Here is a 19,951-nt window from a genome sequence, read left to right on the forward strand (position 1 = left end):
AGCTGAAAATGTGTTGCTGGAAAAGCGCAGCAGGTCAGGCAGCATCCAGGGAATAGGAGAATCTACGTTTCGGGCATAAGCCCTTCTTCAGGAATGAGGAGATGACCTGGGGGGTGCAGTGAGAGAGGGACTCACTGAAATCTTTGTAGAGGGAGGAAGAGAGCTTCTTCAAGGAAGGCATCCTTGTGAGAGGATTCGCAGTAGGTTGAAATCTTTGAGGAGAAAGTGAGGTCTGCAGATGCTGGAGATCAGAGCTGAAAATGTGTTGCTGGAAAAGCGCAGCAGGTCAGGCAGCATCCAGGGAACAGGAGAATCGACGTTTCGGGCATAAGCCCTTCTTCAGGAATGAGGCTTTTTTCATAAGCCCTTCTTCAGGATCATTCCTGAAGAAGGGCTTATGCCCGAAACGTCGATTCTCCTGTTCCCTGGATGCTGCCTGACCTGCTGCGCTTTTCCAGCAACATATTTTCAGCTCTGATGTCCAGCATCTGCAGACCTCACTTTCCCATCACAGAAGGAACCTTGCTGTGGTAACAAAACACTCCTTCCTAAGTCTGCCCAGTGCAGAATGGGTTACGGAAGTTAGTTGAAAAACTGCTCAAGTGCAGGGATATTGCTTGTATAAAGGGGGCACCCAGATTTGAACTGGGGACCTCTTGATCTGCAGTCAAATGCTCTACCACTGAGCTACACCCCCAAGAGGAAGCTGCGGTGCATGTTTAAGCTTTCCGCATTGTACAGTGACAATTCTCAAAAACAACTCTCTTGTCTGTGCCTTTCAACAGTTTACGTGCAGCAGAGATGTTTTGTATGTGGAATGTAACTCCAAATTGACCGTCTGACTTCAATAGCATTTGCATCGGCAATGGATATGGCTGAGTTGCAGAGTTTAGATGGACGTAAGATATTGCGCAGATGCCCTCACAGGTTGCATCGGCGCTGACCGAATGCACATGCAATGCTTTCAAGCTCTCGTTTCGGCACTGCAGTGCGTATTTTGCAACATCTCACGATGCAACATGGATCTTCGTGTCCTTCAGCTGTTCATCACAGAAGGAACCTTGCTGTGGTAACAAAACGCCCCGTCCTAAATCTGCCCTGTGCAGAATGGGTAACGGAAGTTACTTGAAAACTGCTCAAGTGCAGGGAAATTGCTTGTATAAAGGGGGCACCCAGATTTGAACTGGGGACCTCTTGATCTGCAGTCAAATGCTCTACCACTGAGCTACACCCCCATGAGAACGCTGCGCTGCATGTTTAAGTTTTCATCATGATACAGTGACAATTGTCGAAAGCAACTCTCTTGTCTGCACCTTTCAACAGTTTACGTGCAGCAGAGATGTTTTGCATGTGGAACGTAACTCCAAAATGACTGTCTGACTTCAATAGCATTTGCATCGGCAATGGAAATGGCTGAGTGGCAGAGTTTAGATGGACGTAAGATATTGCGCAGATGCCCTCACTGTTTGCATCGGCGCAGACCGAATGCACATGCAATGCTTTCAAACTCTCGTTTTGGCACTGCAGTGCATGTTTTGCAACATCTCACGATGCAACACAGATCTTCGTGTCCTTCAGCTCTTCATCACAGAAGGAACCTTGCTGTGGTAACAAAATACCCCTTCCGAAGTCTGCCCTGTGCAGAATGGGCTACGGAAGCAACTTGAAAAACTGATCAAGTGCAGGGAAGTTGCTTGTATAAAGGGGGCACCCAGATTTGAACTGGGGACCTCTTGATCTGCAGTCAAATGCTCTACCACTGAGCTACACCCCCACCTGCTATGCTGCGTTGCATGTTTACACTTTCCGCATAATACAGTGACAATTGTCTAAAACAACTCTCTTATCTGCGCCTTTCAACAGTTTACGTGCAGCAGAGATGTTTTGCATGTGGAACGTAACTCCAAAATGACTGTCTGACTTCAATAGCATTTGCATCGGCAATGGAAATGGCTGAGTGGCAGAGTTTAGATGGACGTAAGATATTGCGCAGATGCCCTCATAGATTGCATCGGCGCTGAACGAATGCACATGCAATGCTTTCATGCTCTCGTTTCGGCACTGCAGTGCGTATTTTGCAACATCTCACAATGCAACATGGATCTTCGTGTCCTTCAGCTGTTCATCACAGAAGGAGCTGAAAATGTGTTGCTGGAAAAGCGCAGCAGGTCAGGCAGCATCCAGGGAATAGGAGAATCTACGTTTCGGGCATAAGCCCTTCTTCAGGAATGAGGAGATGACCTGGGGGGTGCAGTGAGAGAGGGACTCACTGAAATCTTTGTAGAGGGAGGAAGAGAGCTTCTTCAAGGAAGGCATCCTTGTGAGAGGATTCGCAGTAGGTTGAAATCTTTGAGGAGAAAGTGAGGTCTGCAGATGCTGGAGATCAGAGCTGAAAATGTGTTGCTGGAAAAGCGCAGCAGGTCAGGCAGCATCCAGGGAACAGGAGAATCGACGTTTCGGGCATAAGCCCTTCTTCAGGAATGAGGCTTTTTTCATAAGCCCTTCTTCAGGATCATTCCTGAAGAAGGGCTTATGCCCGAAACGTCGATTCTCCTGTTCCCTGGATGCTGCCTGACCTGCTGCGCTTTTCCAGCAACATATTTTCAGCTCTGATGTCCAGCATCTGCAGACCTCACTTTCCCATCACAGAAGGAACCTTGCTGTGGTAACAAAACACTCCTTCCTAAGTCTGCCCAGTGCAGAATGGGTTACGGAAGTTAGTTGAAAAACTGCTCAAGTGCAGGGATATTGCTTGTATAAAGGGGGCACCCAGATTTGAACTGGGGACCTCTTGATCTGCAGTCAAATGCTCTACCACTGAGCTACACCCCCAAGAGGAAGCTGCGGTGCATGTTTAAGCTTTCCGCATTGTACAGTGACAATTCTCAAAAACAACTCTCTTGTCTGTGCCTTTCAACAGTTTACGTGCAGCAGAGATGTTTTGTATGTGGAATGTAACTCCAAATTGACCGTCTGACTTCAATAGCATTTGCATCGGCAATGGATATGGCTGAGTTGCAGAGTTTAGATGGACGTAAGATATTGCGCAGATGCCCTCACAGGTTGCATCGGCGCTGACCGAATGCACATGCAATGCTTTCAAGCTCTCGTTTCGGCACTGCAGTGCGTATTTTGCAACATCTCACGATGCAACATGGATCTTCGTATCCTTCAGCTGTTCATCACAGAAGGAACCTTGCTGTGGTAACAAAACGCCCCGTCCTAAATCTGCCCTGTGCAGAATGGGTAACGGAAGTTACTTGAAAACTGCTCAAGTGCAGGGAAATTGCTTGTATAAAGGGGGCACCCAGATTTGAACTGGGGACCTCTTGATCTGCAGTCAAATGCTCTACCACTGAGCTACACCCCCATGAGAACGCTGCGCTGCATGTTTAAGTTTTCATCATGATACAGTGACAATTGTCGAAAGCAACTCTCTTGTCTGCACCTTTCAACAGTTTACGTGCAGCAGAGATGTTTTGCATGTGGAACGTAACTCCAAAATGACTGTCTGACTTCAATAGCATTTGCATCGGCAATGGAAATGGCTGAGTGGCAGAGTTTAGATGGACGTAAGATATTGCGCAGATGCCCTCACTGTTTGCATCGGCGCAGACCGAATGCACATGCAATGCTTTCAAACTCTCGTTTTGGCACTGCAGTGCATGTTTTGCAACATCTCACGATGCAACACAGATCTTCGTGTCCTTCAGCTCTTCATCACAGAAGGAACCTTGCTGTGGTAACAAAATACCCCTTCCGAAGTCTGCCCTGTGCAGAATGGGCTACGGAAGCAACTTGAAAAACTGATCAAGTGCAGGGAAGTTGCTTGTATAAAGGGGGCACCCAGATTTGAACTGGGGACCTCTTGATCTGCAGTCAAATGCTCTACCACTGAGCTACACCCCCACCTGCTATGCTGCGTTGCATGTTTACACTTTCCGCATAATACAGTGACAATTGTCTAAAACAACTCTCTTATCTGCGCCTTTCAACAGTTTACGTGCAGCAGAGATGTTTTGCATGTGGAACGTAACTCCAAAATGACTGTCTGACTTCAATAGCATTTGCATCGGCAATGGAAATGGCTGAGTGGCAGAGTTTAGATGGACGTAAGATATTGCGCAGATGCCCTCATAGATTGCATCGGCGCTGAACGAATGCACATGCAATGCTTTCATGCTCTCGTTTCGGCACTGCAGTGCGTATTTTGCAACATCTCACAATGCAACATGGATCTTCGTGTCCTTCAGCTGTTCATCACAGAAGGAGCTGAAAATGTGTTGCTGGAAAAGCGCAGCAGGTCAGGCAGCATCCAGGGAATAGGAGAATCTACGTTTCGGGCATAAGCCCTTCTTCAGGAATGAGGAGATGACCTGGGGGGTGCAGTGAGAGAGGGACTCACTGAAATCTTTGTAGAGGGAGGAAGAGAGCTTCTTCAAGGAAGGCATCCTTGTGAGAGGATTCGCAGTAGGTTGAAATCTTTGAGGAGAAAGTGAGGTCTGCAGATGCTGGAGATCAGAGCTGAAAATGTGTTGCTGGAAAAGCGCAGCAGGTCAGGCAGCATCCAGGGAACAGGAGAATCGACGTTTCGGGCATAAGCCCTTCTTCAGGAATGAGGCTTTTTTCATAAGCCCTTCTTCAGGATCATTCCTGAAGAAGGGCTTATGCCCGAAACGTCGATTCTCCTGTTCCCTGGATGCTGCCTGACCTGCTGCGCTTTTCCAGCAACATATTTTCAGCTCTGATGTCCAGCATCTGCAGACCTCACTTTCCCATCACAGAAGGAACCTTGCTGTGGTAACAAAACACTCCTTCCTAAGTCTGCCCAGTGCAGAATGGGTTACGGAAGTTAGTTGAAAAACTGCTCAAGTGCAGGGATATTGCTTGTATAAAGGGGGCACCCAGATTTGAACTGGGGACCTCTTGATCTGCAGTCAAATGCTCTACCACTGAGCTACACCCCCAAGAGGAAGCTGCGGTGCATGTTTAAGCTTTCCGCATTGTACAGTGACAATTCTCAAAAACAACTCTCTTGTCTGTGCCTTTCAACAGTTTACGTGCAGCAGAGATGTTTTGTATGTGGAATGTAACTCCAAATTGACCGTCTGACTTCAATAGCATTTGCATCGGCAATGGATATGGCTGAGTTGCAGAGTTTAGATGGACGTAAGATATTGCGCAGATGCCCTCACAGGTTGCATCGGCGCTGACCGAATGCACATGCAATGCTTTCAAGCTCTCGTTTCGGCACTGCAGTGCGTATTTTGCAACATCTCACGATGCAACATGGATCTTCGTGTCCTTCAGCTGTTCATCACAGAAGGAACCTTGCTGTGGTAACAAAACGCCCCGTCCTAAATCTGCCCTGTGCAGAATGGGTAACGGAAGTTACTTGAAAACTGCTCAAGTGCAGGGAAATTGCTTGTATAAAGGGGGCACCCAGATTTGAACTGGGGACCTCTTGATCTGCAGTCAAATGCTCTACCACTGAGCTACACCCCCATGAGAACGCTGCGCTGCATGTTTAAGTTTTCATCATGATACAGTGACAATTGTCGAAAGCAACTCTCTTGTCTGCACCTTTCAACAGTTTACGTGCAGCAGAGATGTTTTGCATGTGGAACGTAACTCCAAAATGACTGTCTGACTTCAATAGCATTTGCATCGGCAATGGAAATGGCTGAGTGGCAGAGTTTAGATGGACGTAAGATATTGCGCAGATGCCCTCACTGTTTGCATCGGCGCAGACCGAATGCACATGCAATGCTTTCAAACTCTCGTTTTGGCACTGCAGTGCATGTTTTGCAACATCTCACGATGCAACACAGATCTTCGTGTCCTTCAGCTGTTCATCACAGAAGGAACCTTGCTGTGGTAACAAAATACCCCTTCCGAAGTCTGCCCTGTGCAGAATGGGCTACGGAAGCAACTTGAAAAACTGATCAAGTGCAGGGAAGTTGCTTGTATAAAGGGGGCACCCAGATTTGAACTGGGGACCTCTTGATCTGCAGTCAAATGCTCTACCACTGAGCTACACCCCCACCTGCTATGCTGCGTTGCATGTTTACACTTTCCGCATAATACAGTGACAATTGTCTAAAACAACTCTCTTATCTGCGCCTTTCAACAGTTTACGTGCAGCAGAGATGTTTTGCATGTGGAACGTAACTCCAAAATGACTGTCTGACTTCAATAGCATTTGCATCGGCAATGGAAATGGCTGTGTGGCAGAGTTTAGATGGACGTAAGATATTGCGCAGATGCCCTCATAGATTGCATCGGCGCTGAACGAATGCACATGCAATGCTTTCATGCTCTCGTTTCGGCACTGCAGTGCGTATTTTGCAACATCTCACAATGCAACATGGATCTTCGTGTCCTTCAGCTGTTCATCACAGAAGGAGCTGAAAATGTGTTGCTGGAAAAGCGCAGCAGGTCAGGCAGCATCCAGGGAATAGGAGAATCTACGTTTCGGGCATAAGCCCTTCTTCAGGAATGAGGAGATGACCTGGGGGGTGCAGTGAGAGAGGGACTCACTGAAATCTTTGTAGAGGGAGGAAGAGAGCTTCTTCAAGGAAGGCATCCTTGTGAGAGGATTCGCAGTAGGTTGAAATCTTTGAGGAGAAAGTGAGGTCTGCAGATGCTGGAGATCAGAGCTGAAAATGTGTTGCTGGAAAAGCGCAGCAGGTCAGGCAGCATCCAGGGAACAGGAGAATCGACGTTTCGGGCATAAGCCCTTCTTCAGGAATGAGGCTTTTTTCATAAGCCCTTCTTCAGGATCATTCCTGAAGAAGGGCTTATGCCCGAAACGTCGATTCTCCTGTTCCCTGGATGCTGCCTGACCTGCTGCGCTTTTCCAGCAACATATTTTCAGCTCTGATGTCCAGCATCTGCAGACCTCACTTTCCCATCACAGAAGGAACCTTGCTGTGGTAACAAAACACTCCTTCCTAAGTCTGCCCAGTGCAGAATGGGTTACGGAAGTTAGTTGAAAAACTGCTCAAGTGCAGGGATATTGCTTGTATAAAGGGGGCACCCAGATTTGAACTGGGGACCTCTTGATCTGCAGTCAAATGCTCTACCACTGAGCTACACCCCCAAGAGGAAGCTGCGGTGCATGTTTAAGCTTTCCGCATTGTACAGTGACAATTCTCAAAAACAACTCTCTTGTCTGTGCCTTTCAACAGTTTACGTGCAGCAGAGATGTTTTGTATGTGGAATGTAACTCCAAATTGACCGTCTGACTTCAATAGCATTTGCATCGGCAATGGATATGGCTGAGTTGCAGAGTTTAGATGGACGTAAGATATTGCGCAGATGCCCTCACAGGTTGCATCGGCGCTGACCGAATGCACATGCAATGCTTTCAAGCTCTCGTTTCGGCACTGCAGTGCGTATTTTGCAACATCTCACGATGCAACATGGATCTTCGTGTCCTTCAGCTGTTCATCACAGAAGGAACCTTGCTGTGGTAACAAAACGCCCCGTCCTAAATCTGCCCTGTGCAGAATGGGTAACGGAAGTTACTTGAAAACTGCTCAAGTGCAGGGAAATTGCTTGTATAAAGGGGGCACCCAGATTTGAACTGGGGACCTCTTGATCTGCAGTCAAATGCTCTACCACTGAGCTACACCCCCATGAGAACGCTGCGCTGCATGTTTAAGTTTTCATCATGATACAGTGACAATTGTCGAAAGCAACTCTCTTGTCTGCACCTTTCAACAGTTTACGTGCAGCAGAGATGTTTTGCATGTGGAACGTAACTCCAAAATGACTGTCTGACTTCAATAGCATTTGCATCGGCAATGGAAATGGCTGAGTGGCAGAGTTTAGATGGACGTAAGATATTGCGCAGATGCCCTCACTGTTTGCATCGGCGCAGACCGAATGCACATGCAATGCTTTCAAACTCTCGTTTTGGCACTGCAGTGCATGTTTTGCAACATCTCACGATGCAACACAGATCTTCGTGTCCTTCAGCTCTTCATCACAGAAGGAACCTTGCTGTGGTAACAAAATACCCCTTCCGAAGTCTGCCCTGTGCAGAATGGGCTACGGAAGCAACTTGAAAAACTGATCAAGTGCAGGGAAGTTGCTTGTATAAAGGGGGCACCCAGATTTGAACTGGGGACCTCTTGATCTGCAGTCAAATGCTCTACCACTGAGCTACACCCCCACCTGCTATGCTGCGTTGCATGTTTACACTTTCCGCATAATACAGTGACAATTGTCTAAAACAACTCTCTTATCTGCGCCTTTCAACAGTTTACGTGCAGCAGAGATGTTTTGCATGTGGAACGTAACTCCAAAATGACTGTCTGACTTCAATAGCATTTGCATCGGCAATGGAAATGGCTGAGTGGCAGAGTTTAGATGGACGTAAGATATTGCGCAGATGCCCTCATAGATTGCATCGGCGCTGAACGAATGCACATGCAATGCTTTCATGCTCTCGTTTCGGCACTGCAGTGCGTATTTTGCAACATCTCACAATGCAACATGGATCTTCGTGTCCTTCAGCTGTTCATCACAGAAGGAGCTGAAAATGTGTTGCTGGAAAAGCGCAGCAGGTCAGGCAGCATCCAGGGAATAGGAGAATCTACGTTTCGGGCATAAGCCCTTCTTCAGGAATGAGGAGATGACCTGGGGGGTGCAGTGAGAGAGGGACTCACTGAAATCTTTGTAGAGGGAGGAAGAGAGCTTCTTCAAGGAAGGCATCCTTGTGAGAGGATTCGCAGTAGGTTGAAATCTTTGAGGAGAAAGTGAGGTCTGCAGATGCTGGAGATCAGAGCTGAAAATGTGTTGCTGGAAAAGCGCAGCAGGTCAGGCAGCATCCAGGGAACAGGAGAATCGACGTTTCGGGCATAAGCCCTTCTTCAGGAATGAGGCTTTTTTCATAAGCCCTTCTTCAGGATCATTCCTGAAGAAGGGCTTATGCCCGAAACGTCGATTCTCCTGTTCCCTGGATGCTGCCTGACCTGCTGCGCTTTTCCAGCAACATATTTTCAGCTCTGATGTCCAGCATCTGCAGACCTCACTTTCCCATCACAGAAGGAACCTTGCTGTGGTAACAAAACACTCCTTCCTAAGTCTGCCCAGTGCAGAATGGGTTACGGAAGTTAGTTGAAAAACTGCTCAAGTGCAGGGATATTGCTTGTATAAAGGGGGCACCCAGATTTGAACTGGGGACCTCTTGATCTGCAGTCAAATGCTCTACCACTGAGCTACACCCCCAAGAGGAAGCTGCGGTGCATGTTTAAGCTTTCCGCATTGTACAGTGACAATTCTCAAAAACAACTCTCTTGTCTGTGCCTTTCAACAGTTTACGTGCAGCAGAGATGTTTTGTATGTGGAATGTAACTCCAAATTGACCGTCTGACTTCAATAGCATTTGCATCGGCAATGGATATGGCTGAGTTGCAGAGTTTAGATGGACGTAAGATATTGCGCAGATGCCCTCACAGGTTGCATCGGCGCTGACCGAATGCACATGCAATGCTTTCAAGCTCTCGTTTCGGCACTGCAGTGCGTATTTTGCAACATCTCACGATGCAACATGGATCTTCGTGTCCTTCAGCTGTTCATCACAGAAGGAACCTTGCTGTGGTAACAAAACGCCCCGTCCTAAATCTGCCCTGTGCAGAATGGGTAACGGAAGTTACTTGAAAACTGCTCAAGTGCAGGGAAATTGCTTGTATAAAGGGGGCACCCAGATTTGAACTGGGGACCTCTTGATCTGCAGTCAAATGCTCTACCACTGAGCTACACCCCCATGAGAACGCTGCGCTGCATGTTTAAGTTTTCATCATGATACAGTGACAATTGTCGAAAGCAACTCTCTTGTCTGCACCTTTCAACAGTTTACGTGCAGCAGAGATGTTTTGCATGTGGAACGTAACTCCAAAATGACTGTCTGACTTCAATAGCATTTGCATCGGCAATGGAAATGGCTGAGTGGCAGAGTTTAGATGGACGTAAGATATTGCGCAGATGCCCTCACTGTTTGCATCGGCGCAGACCGAATGCACATGCAATGCTTTCAAACTCTCGTTTTGGCACTGCAGTGCATGTTTTGCAACATCTCACGATGCAACACAGATCTTCGTGTCCTTCAGCTGTTCATCACAGAAGGAACCTTGCTGTGGTAACAAAATACCCCTTCCGAAGTCTGCCCTGTGCAGAATGGGCTACGGAAGCAACTTGAAAAACTGATCAAGTGCAGGGAAGTTGCTTGTATAAAGGGGGCACCCAGATTTGAACTGGGGACCTCTTGATCTGCAGTCAAATGCTCTACCACTGAGCTACACCCCCACCTGCTATGCTGCGTTGCATGTTTACACTTTCCGCATAATACAGTGACAATTGTCTAAAACAACTCTCTTATCTGCGCCTTTCAACAGTTTACGTGCAGCAGAGATGTTTTGCATGTGGAACGTAACTCCAAAATGACTGTCTGACTTCAATAGCATTTGCATCGGCAATGGAAATGGCTGTGTGGCAGAGTTTAGATGGACGTAAGATATTGCGCAGATGCCCTCATAGATTGCATCGGCGCTGAACGAATGCACATGCAATGCTTTCATGCTCTCGTTTCGGCACTGCAGTGCGTATTTTGCAACATCTCACAATGCAACATGGATCTTCGTGTCCTTCAGCTGTTCATCACAGAAGGAGCTGAAAATGTGTTGCTGGAAAAGCGCAGCAGGTCAGGCAGCATCCAGGGAATAGGAGAATCTACGTTTCGGGCATAAGCCCTTCTTCAGGAATGAGGAGATGACCTGGGGGGTGCAGTGAGAGAGGGACTCACTGAAATCTTTGTAGAGGGAGGAAGAGAGCTTCTTCAAGGAAGGCATCCTTGTGAGAGGATTCGCAGTAGGTTGAAATCTTTGAGGAGAAAGTGAGGTCTGCAGATGCTGGAGATCAGAGCTGAAAATGTGTTGCTGGAAAAGCGCAGCAGGTCAGGCAGCATCCAGGGAACAGGAGAATCGACGTTTCGGGCATAAGCCCTTCTTCAGGAATGAGGCTTTTTTCATAAGCCCTTCTTCAGGATCATTCCTGAAGAAGGGCTTATGCCCGAAACGTCGATTCTCCTGTTCCCTGGATGCTGCCTGACCTGCTGCGCTTTTCCAGCAACATATTTTCAGCTCTGATGTCCAGCATCTGCAGACCTCACTTTCCCATCACAGAAGGAACCTTGCTGTGGTAACAAAACACTCCTTCCTAAGTCTGCCCAGTGCAGAATGGGTTACGGAAGTTAGTTGAAAAACTGCTCAAGTGCAGGGATATTGCTTGTATAAAGGGGGCACCCAGATTTGAACTGGGGACCTCTTGATCTGCAGTCAAATGCTCTACCACTGAGCTACACCCCCAAGAGGAAGCTGCGGTGCATGTTTAAGCTTTCCGCATTGTACAGTGACAATTCTCAAAAACAACTCTCTTGTCTGTGCCTTTCAACAGTTTACGTGCAGCAGAGATGTTTTGTATGTGGAATGTAACTCCAAATTGACCGTCTGACTTCAATAGCATTTGCATCGGCAATGGATATGGCTGAGTTGCAGAGTTTAGATGGACGTAAGATATTGCGCAGATGCCCTCACAGGTTGCATCGGCGCTGACCGAATGCACATGCAATGCTTTCAAGCTCTCGTTTCGGCACTGCAGTGCGTATTTTGCAACATCTCACGATGCAACATGGATCTTCGTGTCCTTCAGCTGTTCATCACAGAAGGAACCTTGCTGTGGTAACAAAACGCCCCGTCCTAAATCTGCCCTGTGCAGAATGGGTAACGGAAGTTACTTGAAAACTGCTCAAGTGCAGGGAAATTGCTTGTATAAAGGGGGCACCCAGATTTGAACTGGGGACCTCTTGATCTGCAGTCAAATGCTCTACCACTGAGCTACACCCCCATGAGAACGCTGCGCTGCATGTTTAAGTTTTCATCATGATACAGTGACAATTGTCGAAAGCAACTCTCTTGTCTGCACCTTTCAACAGTTTACGTGCAGCAGAGATGTTTTGCATGTGGAACGTAACTCCAAAATGACTGTCTGACTTCAATAGCATTTGCATCGGCAATGGAAATGGCTGAGTGGCAGAGTTTAGATGGACGTAAGATATTGCGCAGATGCCCTCACTGTTTGCATCGGCGCAGACCGAATGCACATGCAATGCTTTCAAACTCTCGTTTTGGCACTGCAGTGCATGTTTTGCAACATCTCACGATGCAACACAGATCTTCGTGTCCTTCAGCTGTTCATCACAGAAGGAACCTTGCTGTGGTAACAAAATACCCCTTCCGAAGTCTGCCCTGTGCAGAATGGGCTACGGAAGCAACTTGAAAAACTGATCAAGTGCAGGGAAGTTGCTTGTATAAAGGGGGCACCCAGATTTGAACTGGGGACCTCTTGATCTGCAGTCAAATGCTCTACCACTGAGCTACACCCCCACCTGCTATGCTGCGTTGCATGTTTACACTTTCCGCATAATACAGTGACAATTGTCTAAAACAACTCTCTTATCTGCGCCTTTCAACAGTTTACGTGCAGCAGAGATGTTTTGCATGTGGAACGTAACTCCAAAATGACTGTCTGACTTCAATAGCATTTGCATCGGCAATGGAAATGGCTGTGTGGCAGAGTTTAGATGGACGTAAGATATTGCGCAGATGCCCTCATAGATTGCATCGGCGCTGAACGAATGCACATGCAATGCTTTCATGCTCTCGTTTCGGCACTGCAGTGCGTATTTTGCAACATCTCACAATGCAACATGGATCTTCGTGTCCTTCAGCTGTTCATCACAGAAGGAGCTGAAAATGTGTTGCTGGAAAAGCGCAGCAGGTCAGGCAGCATCCAGGGAATAGGAGAATCTACGTTTCGGGCATAAGCCCTTCTTCAGGAATGAGGAGATGACCTGGGGGGTGCAGTGAGAGAGGGACTCACTGAAATCTTTGTAGAGGGAGGAAGAGAGCTTCTTCAAGGAAGGCATCCTTGTGAGAGGATTCGCAGTAGGTTGAAATCTTTGAGGAGAAAGTGAGGTCTGCAGATGCTGGAGATCAGAGCTGAAAATGTGTTGCTGGAAAAGCGCAGCAGGTCAGGCAGCATCCAGGGAACAGGAGAATCGACGTTTCGGGCATAAGCCCTTCTTCAGGAATGAGGCTTTTTTCATAAGCCCTTCTTCAGGATCATTCCTGAAGAAGGGCTTATGCCCGAAACGTCGATTCTCCTGTTCCCTGGATGCTGCCTGACCTGCTGCGCTTTTCCAGCAACATATTTTCAGCTCTGATGTCCAGCATCTGCAGACCTCACTTTCCCATCACAGAAGGAACCTTGCTGTGGTAACAAAACACTCCTTCCTAAGTCTGCCCAGTGCAGAATGGGTTACGGAAGTTAGTTGAAAAACTGCTCAAGTGCAGGGATATTGCTTGTATAAAGGGGGCACCCAGATTTGAACTGGGGACCTCTTGATCTGCAGTCAAATGCTCTACCACTGAGCTACACCCCCAAGAGGAAGCTGCGGTGCATGTTTAAGCTTTCCGCATTGTACAGTGACAATTCTCAAAAACAACTCTCTTGTCTGTGCCTTTCAACAGTTTACGTGCAGCAGAGATGTTTTGTATGTGGAATGTAACTCCAAATTGACCGTCTGACTTCAATAGCATTTGCATCGGCAATGGATATGGCTGAGTTGCAGAGTTTAGATGGACGTAAGATATTGCGCAGATGCCCTCACAGGTTGCATCGGCGCTGACCGAATGCACATGCAATGCTTTCAAGCTCTCGTTTCGGCACTGCAGTGCGTATTTTGCAACATCTCACGATGCAACATGGATCTTCGTGTCCTTCAGCTGTTCATCACAGAAGGAACCTTGCTGTGGTAACAAAACGCCCCGTCCTAAATCTGCCCTGTGCAGAATGGGTAACGGAAGTTACTTGAAAACTGCTCAAGTGCAGGGAAATTGCTTGTATAAAGGGGGCACCCAGATTTGAACTGGGGACCTCTTGATCTGCAGTCAAATGCTCTACCACTGAGCTACACCCCCATGAGAACGCTGCGCTGCATGTTTAAGTTTTCATCATGATACAGTGACAATTGTCGAAAGCAACTCTCTTGTCTGCACCTTTCAACAGTTTACGTGCAGCAGAGATGTTTTGCATGTGGAACGTAACTCCAAAATGACTGTCTGACTTCAATAGCATTTGCATCGGCAATGGAAATGGCTGAGTGGCAGAGTTTAGATGGACGTAAGATATTGCGCAGATGCCCTCACTGTTTGCATCGGCGCAGACCGAATGCACATGCAATGCTTTCAAACTCTCGTTTTGGCACTGCAGTGCATGTTTTGCAACATCTCACGATGCAACACAGATCTTCGTGTCCTTCAGCTGTTCATCACAGAAGGAACCTTGCTGTGGTAACAAAATACCCCTTCCGAAGTCTGCCCTGTGCAGAATGGGCTACGGAAGCAACTTGAAAAACTGATCAAGTGCAGGGAAGTTGCTTGTATAAAGGGGGCACCCAGATTTGAACTGGGGACCTCTTGATCTGCAGTCAAATGCTCTACCACTGAGCTACACCCCCACCTGCTATGCTGCGTTGCATGTTTACACTTTCCGCATAATACAGTGACAATTGTCTAAAACAACTCTCTTATCTGCGCCTTTCAACAGTTTACGTGCAGCAGAGATGTTTTGCATGTGGAACGTAACTCCAAAATGACTGTCTGACTTCAATAGCATTTGCATCGGCAATGGAAATGGCTGTGTGGCAGAGTTTAGATGGACGTAAGATATTGCGCAGATGCCCTCATAGATTGCATCGGCGCTGAACGAATGCACATGCAATGCTTTCATGCTCTCGTTTCGGCACTGCAGTGCGTATTTTGCAACATCTCACAATGCAACATGGATCTTCGTGTCCTTCAGCTGTTCATCACAGAAGGAGCTGAAAATGTGTTGCTGGAAAAGCGCAGCAGGTCAGGCAGCATCCAGGGAATAGGAGAATCTACGTTTCGGGCATAAGCCCTTCTTCAGGAATGAGGAGATGACCTGGGGGGTGCAGTGAGAGAGGGACTCACTGAAATCTTTGTAGAGGGAGGAAGAGAGCTTCTTCAAGGAAGGCATCCTTGTGAGAGGATTCGCAGTAGGTTGAAATCTTTGAGGAGAAAGTGAGGTCTGCAGATGCTGGAGATCAGAGCTGAAAATGTGTTGCTGGAAAAGCGCAGCAGGTCAGGCAGCATCCAGGGAACAGGAGAATCGACGTTTCGGGCATAAGCCCTTCTTCAGGAATGAGGCTTTTTTCATAAGCCCTTCTTCAGGATCATTCCTGAAGAAGGGCTTATGCCCGAAACGTCGATTCTCCTGTTCCCTGGATGCTGCCTGACCTGCTGCGCTTTTCCAGCAACATATTTTCAGCTCTGATGTCCAGCATCTGCAGACCTCACTTTCCCATCACAGAAGGAACCTTGCTGTGGTAACAAAACACTCCTTCCTAAGTCTGCCCAGTGCAGAATGGGTTACGGAAGTTAGTTGAAAAACTGCTCAAGTGCAGGGATATTGCTTGTATAAAGGGGGCACCCAGATTTGAACTGGGGACCTCTTGATCTGCAGTCAAATGCTCTACCACTGAGCTACACCCCCAAGAGGAAGCTGCGGTGCATGTTTAAGCTTTCCGCATTGTACAGTGACAATTCTCAAAAACAACTCTCTTGTCTGTGCCTTTCAACAGTTTACGTGCAGCAGAGATGTTTTGTATGTGGAATGTAACTCCAAATTGACCGTCTGACTTCAATAGCATTTGCATCGGCAATGGATATGGCTGAGTTGCAGAGTTTAGATGGACGTAAGATATTGCGCAGATGCCCTCACAGGTTGCATCGGCGCTGACCGAATGCACATGCAATGCTTTCAAGCTCTCGTTTCGGCACTGCAGTGCGTATTTTGCAACATCTCACGATGCAACATGGATCTTCGTGTCCTTCAGCTGTTCATCACAGAAGGAACCTTGCTGTGGTAACAAAACGCCCCGTCCTAAATCTGCCCTGTGCAGAATGGGTAACGGAAGTTACTTGAAAACTGCTCAAGTGCAGGGAAATTGCTTGTATAAAGGGGGCACCCAGATTTGAACTGGGGACCTCTTGATCTGCAGTCAAATGCTCTACCACTGAGCTACACCCCCATGAGAACGCTGCGCTGCATGTTTAAGTTTTCATCATGATACAGTGACAATTGTCGAAAGCAACTCTCTTGTCTGCACCTTTCAACAGTTTACGTGCAGCAGAGATGTTTTGCATGTGGAACGTAACTCCAAAATGACTGTCTGACTTCAATAGCATTTGCATCGGCAATGGAAATGGCTGAGTGGCAGAGTTTAGATGGACGTAAGATATTGCGCAGATGCCCTCACTGTTTGCATCGGCGCAGACCGAATGCACATGCAATGCTTTCAAACTCTCGTTTTGGCACTGCAGTGCATGTTTTGCAACATCTCACGATGCAACACAGATCTTCGTGTCCTTCAGCTGTTCATCACAGAAGGAACCTTGCTGTGGTAACAAAATACCCCTTCCGAAGTCTGCCCTGTGCAGAATGGGCTACGGAAGCAACTTGAAAAACTGATCAAGTGCAGGGAAGTTGCTTGTATAAAGGGGGCACCCAGATTTGAACTGGGGACCTCTTGATCTGCAGTCAAATGCTCTACCACTGAGCTACACCCCCACCTGCTATGCTGCGTTGCATGTTTACACTTTCCGCATAATACAGTGACAATTGTCTAAAACAACTCTCTTATCTGCGCCTTTCAACAGTTTACGTGCAGCAGAGATGTTTTGCATGTGGAACGTAACTCCAAAATGACTGTCTGACTTCAATAGCATTTGCATCGGCAATGGAAATGGCTGTGTGGCAGAGTTTAGATGGACGTAAGATATTGCGCAGATGCCCTCATAGATTGCATCGGCGCTGAACGAATGCACATGCAATGCTTTCATGCTCTCGTTTCGGCACTGCAGTGCGTATTTTGCAACATCTCACAATGCAACATGGATCTTCGTGTCCTTCAGCTGTTCATCACAGAAGGAGCTGAAAATGTGTTGCTGGAAAAGCGCAGCAGGTCAGGCAGCATCCAGGGAATAGGAGAATCTACGTTTCGGGCATAAGCCCTTCTTCAGGAATGAGGAGATGACCTGGGGGGTGCAGTGAGAGAGGGACTCACTGAAATCTTTGTAGAGGGAGGAAGAGAGCTTCTTCAAGGAAGGCATCCTTGTGAGAGGATTCGCAGTAGGTTGAAATCTTTGAGGAGAAAGTGAGGTCTGCAGATGCTGGAGATCAGAGCTGAAAATGTGTTGCTGGAAAAGCGCAGCAGGTCAGGCAGCATCCAGGGAACAGGAGAATCGACGTTTCGGGCATAAGCCCTTCTTCAGGAATGAGGCTTTTTTCATAAGCCCTTCTTCAGGATCATTCCTGAAGAAGGGCTTATGCCCGAAACGTCGATTCTCCTGTTCCCTGGATGCTGCCTGACCTGCTGCGCTTTTCCAGCAACATATTTTCAGCTCTGATGTCCAGCATCTGCAGACCTCACTTTCCCATCACAGAAGGAACCTTGCTGTGGTAACAAAACACTCCTTCCTAAGTCTGCCCAGTGCAGAATGGGTTACGGAAGTTAGTTGAAAAACTGCTCAAGTGCAGGGATATTGCTTGTATAAAGGGGGCACCCAGATTTGAACTGGGGACCTCTTGATCTGCAGTCAAATGCTCTACCACTGAGCTACACCCCCAAGAGGAAGCTGCGGTGCATGTTTAAGCTTTCCGCATTGTACAGTGACAATTCTCAAAAACAACTCTCTTGTCTGTGCCTTTCAACAGTTTACGTGCAGCAGAGATGTTTTGTATGTGGAATGTAACTCCAAATTGACCGTCTGACTTCAATAGCATTTGCATCGGCAATGGATATGGCTGAGTTGCAGAGTTTAGATGGACGTAAGATATTGCGCAGATGCCCTCACAGGTTGCATCGGCGCTGACCGAATGCACATGCAATGCTTTCAAGCTCTCGTTTCGGCACTGCAGTGCGTATTTTGCAACATCTCACGATGCAACATGGATCTTCGTGTCCTTCAGCTGTTCATCACAGAAGGAACCTTGCTGTGGTAACAAAACGCCCCGTCCTAAATCTGCCCTGTGCAGAATGGGTAACGGAAGTTACTTGAAAACTGCTCAAGTGCAGGGAAATTGCTTGTATAAAGGGGGCACCCAGATTTGAACTGGGGACCTCTTGATCTGCAGTCAAATGCTCTACCACTGAGCTACACCCCCATGAGAACGCTGCGCTGCATGTTTAAGTTTTCATCATGATACAGTGACAATTGTCGAAAGCAACTCTCTTGTCTGCACCTTTCAACAGTTTACGTGCAGCAGAGATGTTTTGCATGTGGAACGTAACTCCAAAATGACTGTCTGACTTCAATAGCATTTGCATCGGCAATGGAAATGGCTGTGTGGCAGAGTTTAGATGGACGTAAGATATTGCGCAGATGCCCTCATAGATTGCATCGGCGCTGAACGAATGCACATGCAATGCTTTCATGCTCTCGTTTCGGCACTGCAGTGCGTATTTTGCAACATCTCACAATGCAACATGGATCTTCGTGTCCTTCAGCTGTTCATCACAGAAGGAGCTGAAAATGTGTTGCTGGAAAAGCGCAGCAGGTCAGGCAGCATCCAGGGAATAGGAGAATCTACGTTTCGGGCATAAGCCCTTCTTCAGGAATGAGGAGATGACCTGGGGGGTGCAGTGAGAGAGGGACTCACTGAAATCTTTGTAGAGGGAGGAAGAGAGCTTCTTCAAGGAAGGCATCCTTGTGAGAGGATTCGCAGTAGGTTGAAATCTTTGAGGAGAAAGTGAGGTCTGCAGATGCTGGAGATCAGAGCTGAAAATGTGTTGCTGGAAAAGCGCAGCAGGTCAGGCAGCATCCAGGGAACAGGAGAATCGACGTTTCGGGCATAAGCCCTTCTTCAGGAATGAGGCTTTTTTCATAAGCCCTTCTTCAGGATCATTCCTGAAGAAGGGCTTATGCCCGAAACGTCGATTCTCCTGTTCCCTGGATGCTGCCTGACCTGCTGCGCTTTTCCAGCAACATATTTTCAGCTCTGATGTCCAGCATCTGCAGACCTCACTTTCCCATCACAGAAGGAACCTTGCTGTGGTAACAAAACACTCCTTCCTAAGTCTGCCCAGTGCAGAATGGGTTACGGAAGTTAGTTGAAAAACTGCTCAAGTGCAGGGATATTGCTTGTATAAAGGGGGCACCCAGATTTGAACTGGGGACCTCTTGATCTGCAGTCAAATGCTCTACCACTGAGCTACACCCCCAAGAGGAAGCTGCGGTGCATGTTTAAGCTTTCCGCATTGTACAGTGACAATTCTCAAAAACAACTCTCTTGTCTGTGCCTTTCAACAGTTTACGTGCAGCAGAGATGTTTTGTATGTGGAATGTAACTCCAAATTGACCGTCTGACTTCAATAGCATTTGCATCGGCAATGGATATGGCTGAGTTGCAGAGTTTAGATGGACGTAAGATATTGCGCAGATGCCCTCACAGGTTGCATCGGCGCTGACCGAATGCACATGCAATGCTTTCAAGCTCTCGTTTCGGCACTGCAGTGCGTATTTTGCAACATCTCACGATGCAACATGGATCTTCGTGTCCTTCAGCTGTTCATCACAGAAGGAACCTTGCTGTGGTAACAAAACGCCCCGTCCTAAATCTGCCCTGTGCAGAATGGGTAACGGAAGTTACTTGAAAAGTGCTCAAGTGCAGGGAAATTGCTTGTATAAAGGGGGCACCCAGATTTGAACTGGGGACCTCTTGATCTGCAGTCAAATGCTCTACCACTGAGCTACACCCCCATGAGAACGCTGCGCTGCATGTTTAAGTTTTCATCATGATA

The 19,951-nt window shown here is 47.5% G+C and overlaps 27 non-coding genes across 27 annotated transcripts; all 27 read right to left on the reverse strand.

The window, feature by feature from the left end:
- Positions 1 to 625: 625 nt before the first annotated feature.
- Positions 626 to 697, reverse strand: trnac-gca (transfer RNA cysteine (anticodon GCA)). Its single transcript has one exon. It is a non-coding gene; the product is annotated as a tRNA-Cys (tRNA).
- Positions 698 to 1,163: 466 nt separating this feature from the next.
- On the reverse strand, positions 1,164 to 1,235 carry trnac-gca (transfer RNA cysteine (anticodon GCA)). Its single transcript has one exon. It is a non-coding gene; the product is annotated as a tRNA-Cys (tRNA).
- A 467-nt stretch (positions 1,236 to 1,702) lies between these two features.
- Positions 1,703 to 1,774, reverse strand: trnac-gca (transfer RNA cysteine (anticodon GCA)). The gene has a single exon. It is a non-coding gene; the product is annotated as a tRNA-Cys (tRNA).
- A 986-nt stretch (positions 1,775 to 2,760) lies between these two features.
- Positions 2,761 to 2,832, reverse strand: trnac-gca (transfer RNA cysteine (anticodon GCA)). The gene has a single exon. It is a non-coding gene; the product is annotated as a tRNA-Cys (tRNA).
- A 466-nt stretch (positions 2,833 to 3,298) lies between these two features.
- On the reverse strand, positions 3,299 to 3,370 carry trnac-gca (transfer RNA cysteine (anticodon GCA)). Its single transcript has one exon. It is a non-coding gene; the product is annotated as a tRNA-Cys (tRNA).
- A 467-nt stretch (positions 3,371 to 3,837) lies between these two features.
- Positions 3,838 to 3,909, reverse strand: trnac-gca (transfer RNA cysteine (anticodon GCA)). Its single transcript has one exon. It is a non-coding gene; the product is annotated as a tRNA-Cys (tRNA).
- Positions 3,910 to 4,895: 986 nt separating this feature from the next.
- Positions 4,896 to 4,967, reverse strand: trnac-gca (transfer RNA cysteine (anticodon GCA)). The gene has a single exon. It is a non-coding gene; the product is annotated as a tRNA-Cys (tRNA).
- Positions 4,968 to 5,433: 466 nt separating this feature from the next.
- trnac-gca (transfer RNA cysteine (anticodon GCA)) lies at positions 5,434 to 5,505 on the reverse strand. The gene has a single exon. It is a non-coding gene; the product is annotated as a tRNA-Cys (tRNA).
- A 467-nt stretch (positions 5,506 to 5,972) lies between these two features.
- Positions 5,973 to 6,044, reverse strand: trnac-gca (transfer RNA cysteine (anticodon GCA)). Its single transcript has one exon. It is a non-coding gene; the product is annotated as a tRNA-Cys (tRNA).
- Positions 6,045 to 7,030: 986 nt separating this feature from the next.
- trnac-gca (transfer RNA cysteine (anticodon GCA)) lies at positions 7,031 to 7,102 on the reverse strand. The gene has a single exon. It is a non-coding gene; the product is annotated as a tRNA-Cys (tRNA).
- Positions 7,103 to 7,568: 466 nt separating this feature from the next.
- On the reverse strand, positions 7,569 to 7,640 carry trnac-gca (transfer RNA cysteine (anticodon GCA)). The gene has a single exon. It is a non-coding gene; the product is annotated as a tRNA-Cys (tRNA).
- Positions 7,641 to 8,107: 467 nt separating this feature from the next.
- trnac-gca (transfer RNA cysteine (anticodon GCA)) lies at positions 8,108 to 8,179 on the reverse strand. The gene has a single exon. It is a non-coding gene; the product is annotated as a tRNA-Cys (tRNA).
- Positions 8,180 to 9,165: 986 nt separating this feature from the next.
- On the reverse strand, positions 9,166 to 9,237 carry trnac-gca (transfer RNA cysteine (anticodon GCA)). The gene has a single exon. It is a non-coding gene; the product is annotated as a tRNA-Cys (tRNA).
- Positions 9,238 to 9,703: 466 nt separating this feature from the next.
- Positions 9,704 to 9,775, reverse strand: trnac-gca (transfer RNA cysteine (anticodon GCA)). The gene has a single exon. It is a non-coding gene; the product is annotated as a tRNA-Cys (tRNA).
- A 467-nt stretch (positions 9,776 to 10,242) lies between these two features.
- trnac-gca (transfer RNA cysteine (anticodon GCA)) lies at positions 10,243 to 10,314 on the reverse strand. The gene has a single exon. It is a non-coding gene; the product is annotated as a tRNA-Cys (tRNA).
- A 986-nt stretch (positions 10,315 to 11,300) lies between these two features.
- Positions 11,301 to 11,372, reverse strand: trnac-gca (transfer RNA cysteine (anticodon GCA)). The gene has a single exon. It is a non-coding gene; the product is annotated as a tRNA-Cys (tRNA).
- Positions 11,373 to 11,838: 466 nt separating this feature from the next.
- trnac-gca (transfer RNA cysteine (anticodon GCA)) lies at positions 11,839 to 11,910 on the reverse strand. Its single transcript has one exon. It is a non-coding gene; the product is annotated as a tRNA-Cys (tRNA).
- A 467-nt stretch (positions 11,911 to 12,377) lies between these two features.
- trnac-gca (transfer RNA cysteine (anticodon GCA)) lies at positions 12,378 to 12,449 on the reverse strand. Its single transcript has one exon. It is a non-coding gene; the product is annotated as a tRNA-Cys (tRNA).
- A 986-nt stretch (positions 12,450 to 13,435) lies between these two features.
- trnac-gca (transfer RNA cysteine (anticodon GCA)) lies at positions 13,436 to 13,507 on the reverse strand. The gene has a single exon. It is a non-coding gene; the product is annotated as a tRNA-Cys (tRNA).
- Positions 13,508 to 13,973: 466 nt separating this feature from the next.
- Positions 13,974 to 14,045, reverse strand: trnac-gca (transfer RNA cysteine (anticodon GCA)). The gene has a single exon. It is a non-coding gene; the product is annotated as a tRNA-Cys (tRNA).
- A 467-nt stretch (positions 14,046 to 14,512) lies between these two features.
- On the reverse strand, positions 14,513 to 14,584 carry trnac-gca (transfer RNA cysteine (anticodon GCA)). The gene has a single exon. It is a non-coding gene; the product is annotated as a tRNA-Cys (tRNA).
- A 986-nt stretch (positions 14,585 to 15,570) lies between these two features.
- On the reverse strand, positions 15,571 to 15,642 carry trnac-gca (transfer RNA cysteine (anticodon GCA)). The gene has a single exon. It is a non-coding gene; the product is annotated as a tRNA-Cys (tRNA).
- A 466-nt stretch (positions 15,643 to 16,108) lies between these two features.
- trnac-gca (transfer RNA cysteine (anticodon GCA)) lies at positions 16,109 to 16,180 on the reverse strand. The gene has a single exon. It is a non-coding gene; the product is annotated as a tRNA-Cys (tRNA).
- A 467-nt stretch (positions 16,181 to 16,647) lies between these two features.
- Positions 16,648 to 16,719, reverse strand: trnac-gca (transfer RNA cysteine (anticodon GCA)). Its single transcript has one exon. It is a non-coding gene; the product is annotated as a tRNA-Cys (tRNA).
- A 986-nt stretch (positions 16,720 to 17,705) lies between these two features.
- On the reverse strand, positions 17,706 to 17,777 carry trnac-gca (transfer RNA cysteine (anticodon GCA)). Its single transcript has one exon. It is a non-coding gene; the product is annotated as a tRNA-Cys (tRNA).
- A 466-nt stretch (positions 17,778 to 18,243) lies between these two features.
- trnac-gca (transfer RNA cysteine (anticodon GCA)) lies at positions 18,244 to 18,315 on the reverse strand. The gene has a single exon. It is a non-coding gene; the product is annotated as a tRNA-Cys (tRNA).
- Positions 18,316 to 19,300: 985 nt separating this feature from the next.
- trnac-gca (transfer RNA cysteine (anticodon GCA)) lies at positions 19,301 to 19,372 on the reverse strand. The gene has a single exon. It is a non-coding gene; the product is annotated as a tRNA-Cys (tRNA).
- Positions 19,373 to 19,951: the final 579 nt, after the last annotated feature.

Source organism: Chiloscyllium plagiosum, unplaced genomic scaffold (genome assembly GCF_037043375.1).
Source record: "Chiloscyllium plagiosum isolate Xiang-an unplaced genomic scaffold, Cpla_swu_hap1 HiC_scaffold_32, whole genome shotgun sequence".
Classification (NCBI taxonomy): domain Eukaryota; kingdom Metazoa; phylum Chordata; class Chondrichthyes; order Orectolobiformes; family Hemiscylliidae; genus Chiloscyllium; species Chiloscyllium plagiosum.